Source organism: Nycticebus coucang, chromosome 5 (genome assembly GCF_027406575.1).
Source record: "Nycticebus coucang isolate mNycCou1 chromosome 5, mNycCou1.pri, whole genome shotgun sequence".
In the NCBI taxonomy this organism is placed as follows: Eukaryota; Metazoa; Chordata; class Mammalia; order Primates; family Lorisidae; genus Nycticebus; species Nycticebus coucang.
This window is the reverse complement of record NC_069784.1, coordinates 16,420,661-16,427,911: the sequence shown is the minus strand read 5'-3', so window position 1 is coordinate 16,427,911 and position 7,251 is coordinate 16,420,661.

Here is a 7,251-nt window from a genome sequence, read left to right as displayed (position 1 = left end):
ACAATCAAAAAAGAAAACAGAACATAGGAAATATCACTGAGGCTGTCTCCAAGGAGGGTTGCCAGATTTAGCCAAAAACAAATAAAAAACAATGACAAAACAGTGGAAAAGAATACCCAACTAACTTTGAATTTCGGAGAGACAATGAGAAATTATTTAGTATAAGTATGTCTCATGCATATACTTATCTGGGACATACTTACACTAACAAATGTATTCATTGCTCAAATTCAAAGTTACCCGAGCCTCCTGTCCCTCCTGTAACAGCCCTGCCACCCTGGAGACCCTCGCCAGTCACAGGGCCATGACAGATGACCATTACCTTCAAAGTTGGCTTTATCCACCTCTTACGCTGATGGTTTTACCACATTTACAAGTATCAATAACAAAATATTGCTTTCTTTGCTTGTTTTCCTAACGTATTAAATATATTTCATACATTTTCCTCTCAACATTCTACATCCGATAACTCAACCACATAGCTGATTCACTTTCACTGCTATAGCTGTTTTACGAATAATCACAAATGATTTGTCTATTCTCTTGTGGGTGTTCAGCAGGGGTTGTGTTTGCTTTTTTGTTAGTACAAACCATGCTGCCTAGATTTGCTACTTAGTACTTATGTACAAGCGTTTTTCTAGGCTATATCCCTAGGAGTCGTAGGAAACATGCAGTCTCAACTATACCAGATCAAGTCAAGTTGTTTTCCAGAGTGAATAAATCTATCACCCATTAGTGTTTACGAGATCCCACTGTACCAGCAGCCTTGCTGACACTGAAAATCGTCCAACTATAAATTTGTACAATCTGTACGAAAGTAACTCTCATTGCGATTCATTTTGTTTTTGCTTGGCTGCTAATAAAATTAAGCTAAATTTTGTATATTGACTGGCCATTTATGTTTTCTGTGAAAAGCCTTTTCATTTATGCCACCCATTTCTATTGGGTTGTTTGTATTTTTCTTACTGATTTTTAGGAATTCTTAATAGAGTCAGCATACTAACCTTTTGTTAATTATATGCATGGAAACTTGCCCTGCCAATTTTTACCTGTCTTTTCACTTTCTTTCTGATATCTTTTGCTAAAAAGAAATGTATAATTTGAATTTCTCTAACTTATCAATATTTTCCTTTGTGGTTTGTATATTCTGGGTCTTGTCCAGAAAATATATTCTTACCAAAAGTCTAAAAATATTCTATATTACCATATAATTCTTTTTATTTTTATTTTTTTAGACAGAGTCTCACCTAGTCACCCTCAGTAGAGTGCTGTAGCATCACAGCTCACAGCAACCTCCAACTCTTGGGCTTAGGCAATCATCTTGCCTCAGCCTCCCGAGTAGCCAGGACCACAGGTGACTGCCACAATGCCCAGCTATTTTTTTTTTTTGTTCCAGTTTGGCTGGGGCCGGGTTCGAACCCACCACCTCAATATAGGGAGTTGGCGCCCTATCCACTGAACCACAGGCACTGCCCGCCTTAGAAATTTTTTTAAGTCTTTCCCTTACACTTAAGTCTTTTTTCACCAGGGCTTTATTTTACAGACGGTGTGAGGGAGGAATCCAATATCACTTTTTTTCCCAATATGAATAAACTCTCATTCCCACGCTATTTATTAAACAGCTCCTTCTCTGCCATGCCCTCTAGCCCTCTGTGCCCTACACACATCCCAACTTCTCTGCAGGGCTGGTGGACTCATCATCATATATTCATGGATCCGTCTGGGGCTCACTGTTCTTTCCTTTGGTCTATTTGCCTATCCTTCTTTCAAAGCCACATTGTCATATTTACATAGATTTATCCCAAATTGCAGGACAACCCCCACCTTCACCTCAACACACACACGCACATACACACACACACAGACCCCTTAGTCTTATTCCTCAGGAGGATCTTGATTATTTGTGAACTTTTCTCTTCCATGTAAATTTGAGAATCAGATTAATAAGGTGCACGATAAATTATTGAGATATTAACCTGTATTGGGGTACTTGGGGAGAGTTAGCATATTTATAAAATTGAGTCTCTCTATGAACAGAGTGTATCACTCCATTAGTTCAGTTCTTCTTTAATGTTTCTCAATAAAGTTTTCCTCCATAAAGGCCTTGTCTTTATTTTATTGTAGTTTTATTCCTATTGTAATGGTATCTTTCAGAAATTATACCACTATACATTTTGTGGTTGCTGTATGGAATTGGTTTTTGTATATCCAGCCACCTTGCTAAACTCATTTGTTAATTCTAATAATTTGACTATAGTTGGCAATGATATCATTTACTAATAATGACTATTTTATGCCCTTCTTTCCAATCTGTAAACTCTTTTAGTTTCCTTTTTGAATTTTACTGATGATAATCACTAGAGTAATGTTGAATAGAATGGTAATATTGGGCATCTTCAACTTGTTCCTGGTTTTGGAGGGAATACTTGTAAGTTTTACCATTAAGAATGATATGTGCCATAAGTTTTTAATTTTGGCCTTTATCCTTATAAAGGAGTTATCGTCTTAATTATAATTTTCTATCATAAATTAAGTTGCTTTATCTCAAATGGTTTTTCTTGATCTATTGAAATGATCAAAAGGTCTTTCTTCTCTAATCTTTTAATATAAGGAATTACATTAATTAATTTTCTAATGTTAACTCAACTTTTGCATTTCTGGAATGAACTCAACTTAATATGTATTCTTCATGCCCTCCTAGATTGGCCTATAATTTTCCTTTCTGGCACTGTTTCATTTGATTTTAGGATCCATGCTATACTAGTCTCAGGATGAATGGGAAGAATTTAAGATTGGTGTAAAACCATGTTATGTTTCAATTGAAGCACCAATATTCAAAAGATACAAACTTTCAAAGGTGAGCTGCTAGACCAAGAGATTACCTTTCAAAGGAAATATCCAAGAATCAGTTCTTTGATACTAACAACTCCTCACCTTTCAAATATGTGATCAGCTAGAGAGAGGGGAGCTTAATGGAGATTTTTCAAGAGGATTTCTTTGGGGAAACATTTCTGGTATGAATTGAGCCAACCAAGAAGGGATTCAGTATTTCCCCTTGGAAATCTGTTTGTAACCAGCTAGGCAGCTACAGTGGACTTGTGCCCAGCTCCCACCTAGGACATAGAAGGCAAGAAAGGAGTTGGCTGGTTGGTTTGCTGATGGATTAAGATGCCACTGGGCTTGAATCAGCTTGTAGGCCCATATTTGCCTGAGCAAAGAATGTTTTGATAGTTTCCTTGGCTCACATACAGCTAGATATGCACAAAAGAGCTAGGTGTTGGGTCATCCTGGGTTAACGCAAATAGAGTCAGGTCAGTTGGGAGGTGAACAGGTTCCATTTCAGGGGAAGCTGGCGTGGATGCTGCTCTCCTTGGCACTAAGGGGTGGTGAAGAAAACTTCCAGAATCCAGGGCATTCATTCAGATCAAAGGAAATCAGGAGCGATGGGGTAAGAAAATGGGTTCTCCAAAGGACGTGTGAAAGCACTCCATGAGAGAAAGAATCAGCTTCAAATACCTGGGGGATCCAGAGAGAGCAGAGCACTCTTCAAATCTTCCAGGTAGGTAAGGACTTTCTGCTCTGCGTCCCTCCCCTACCACCATCTTCCAAACCCGGAAAAGATCAGAAACAGCAGGGAGTGGATGGGGTATATCTGTTACTAAGTCACTGTCTTTGAGCCCAAGTCCACCCTTTAATTCTCCGCTTTGTGCTGCCAGGGTTGGAACCCCGCATCCTGCATCTCCGCTTTGCCAACTGTTCCTTATTGGGCTCTGCCAGCTGGGGACTAGCGGGAGGCTGGGAGGCTGGAGGAGCAGAGGGCCCGGGCTCCCCCACTTCCTCCCTGTGGACTTCCGGTCTGTAGTTTCTGTGGGTGTCACCCCAGCACTGCATCTTCACATCCGTGCTGGTTCCTTCACAGCTGCAGCTGACCCAGTTTGTAGTTTCTATAAAACTTCAGGACCAGATTCATCTCAAGGCTCCTTCATCCTTAGATGTTACTGGGTGCTGTCCACGCCTGCTCTTTGCGGCCTGGAACCTTCCTCCCTCCCAGCCTGCCCGCTGTCTGAGCCCCTGGGACACCAGCACCAGCCAAGCGTCACCTCCAAACTCTTTCTTTTTATCCCTCGGCCCTGGGGATAACAGCTGCTTCCTAAATTTGTTGTTTATGATACCTTAGCATTCTCTTCTTTCTTCAGTTACCTGGTTAGCATTACAGCTCTATCTTTAGTTAATAATTCTTTATATTAAATTATTTCTCAAATAAATGGCGTATCTTTCTGTTCCCTGACTAGTCTGGGGGAGAGGTGATTGAGAAAGTGAGAGAGAAAAAGAGATGACTCTGATCCCATTTCCTTCCCCCCCAAACAGGTGGTCAGCCTGCCACTGCCACTGGCTGGGAAAAGAGAAGGTAGAGTTGGGAGCGGTCTTGTCTTATAAATGGAAAGCATGGCTTGTTATGCCAGACTGGATACTGTAAGCTAGTAATTTGAGTCTGGGTGTGTGTCTAAAGTAAATATAGTTATTTCTATTACTCAGTAATAGCCATAAACGTGAAGGGGCTTGGCTGAGTGTTCATCCAATGGCGGGGGAAGGATTGCCTTTCCTGAGAAGACTAAACAGTGGGGGACAAAACGGCTATAAATTTTGTTATCACATCCCATGAGTCCTGCGTATTTAACTCACTGGCATAATTGGGGTCTGTCACTGAAATGTCTTAGAAAACTCACATGTAAAACTCTCTGAGCCTAGGAGATTGCTTTTGTGGGAAGAGTTTTAGTCCTGGAGTTTTCTGTTTCTTTTCTGGTCAGTTTTAGTAAATAATATTTTTCTCGACATTTGTCCATTTAATTAATGCACATTTTCCAATTTATTGGCAGAAGGTTTTTCATCTTCCATCTCTGTTTTCTCTTTGGGCATTGTGTATTCCCCTTTTTTATTCCTCATATTATTTGTGCCTTTTTTAAAAAATCTATTTTAAATTTCCTTATTCAATCATTTCAGAAGTTAGTCTCTTCAAAGACTCAATTTTGGCTTGGCTGACTGTCCGTACCCTCTCTGACCCTCTAATTTAAGGTTACTTTCTTCCTTTAGCTTTCTTTTGGAATATTCTGTTGTTATTTTTTTCCTACCTTCTTATGTTTGATGCTTACATTATTAATTTGTTTTAAGTAATGTTTTTCCACATAAACATTTAAAGCTATAAATCTTGATTTGTTAATCTTTGGAGACCCCTTTGCCATCCTGTACCACTGCTGATTTTCCACCAGCGATCCTTTGGTCTGAATGAAAACACTGCAGACAGCACATTTGGAGCCATGTAGTTCTTAGTTTTTATATTTCACAGTACTTCTTTTTGACCAATGAGCTGTCAAATAATATATTTAAAGATTTTTTTTTTTTTTGCAGTTTTGGCCAGGGCCGGGCTTGAACCTGCCACCTCTGGTATATGTGGCCGGCACCCTACTCCTTGAGCCACAGGCACCGCCCTTTAAAGATTTTTTAAACTTAGCAGGAATTCTTTTTTTCTTTCTTTGGGATGCCACGCCATCTCCCTGCTGTCTGCTCTCTCCTCTCTCTCTTTCTCTTTCCCCACCATCTTTCTTCTCTCATTCCCTCTCGTTCTAAAATATAAAGTCTCAACTTTTACATCCTAAAACAGTTTTGAAACCCTTTATGAGAGCATAATATAGAAAATGTAAACACCTATGTACGCAAAATGCGGAAAGGTGCAAGAGTTTCACAAACTACACACACCCGTGAATCTTCCCTTTGTGATTGAAACGCAGAGATAGCAGCACTTGTGAGGTGACATTTCCAGAGCATAGAGCTCACCATATTAAAGTACACAATTCAGTGGCATTTACGACATTCACGAGGTTGTGCCACCACCCGCTCTCTCTAGTCTCAACACATTTTCGTCACCCCCCAGAGAAAACCCTGCACCCACTAAATACAGTCAATTCCCATTTCTCTCTCCTACCGGCCCCTGGCATCTGATGTTTCTGTGAATGTTTAAATAATGTGTTTTTAAATTTCTAAATGTGTATGGATTCTAAATTATCATTTTCACTGGCTTCTAACTTAGCATTGGTTCTTTGAAACTTGTCAAGATTTGATATTTGCTTTATGCCCTGATTCGTTATTGGTTTCTGTAAAAGGAGCATGTAATTTCAAACACAATGGATGTGCTTCAGGTTGAGCGCAGTGCTCTAGCCCTTAAGGGCTATCAAACTGGTTAATCCCATTGTTCAAATCTTTATAACTTCACTGAATTTTGTTGGCTGTTTGATCTATCAGTTACTGAGAAAGACATGCTAAAGCTCCCACTCTGATCACCGATTTGTCAATTACTCCTTGAAGTACTGTCAGCTTTTGCCTTAGTGACAGACTTTGCAGATCACATGGAGAGATGCAAATCAGAGCAGAACCATCAGATGCGCTAAATGTGCTCAGAAGACCGTCAGCGGCATCAGTTTGCCTCCATCTTAGGCCAGTTTGGTTGAAGGCTTCTCAGGACGAGGGGCCCTGGCGCCCACTCTCTCTCCCCATCTTTTCCTTCCTCCTGCTCCAGAAACATATATAGAATCAAAAGAATGGTCGAAGAAGATGCTGAATAAAAATCCTCCGGATCAGTGATTGTTCAACCCGTGTGCCGTGAGAGGAGCTTATGTGTGCTGGGAAAATTGTTAAAGATCATTAATTAAATATTTTTGAAATAAGTTCAAAGCACAGTAAGTGTATTTTTTAACTTTTTTTTGGATCAACATAATTTAAGTGTGCCATGCACGTTTAACTATGAGTTCAAGCCTGCTGTGAGATATAAAAGGTTGAAAAACACTACTCTGGATCCTTGAAATTTCCTTATTTATGTCAGCAATGGAGCAGAAAATATCCTTATTGTTCCAGTAATTAGCATAGAAGTTGGTGGTTTTCATTTTCCACCAGTCACTGTGCACCCAGGGTGGGGTCAGACTGAGTGCCGTGAGCATCACACATGTGTGTCCTGCTGTCCCCGTCATCCGGTGGTGAATCATGAATAGTGACTCAGCCCACTTGGGGAACAAGTTCCTACCGCCCCACAGCCAAATTCACTCTGTCTCTCACTCCCTTAGCTACGACTGGAAAGAGAAGCATCTGCAGTGACTCACTGGTCTTGGCTCAGCATCTTTATTTCTCATTACCCTCTACATCTAATTTAATTGCTAATTGCAATAATTACCGTCTTTACCTTGTAGCAAAATTTTGTTTTGC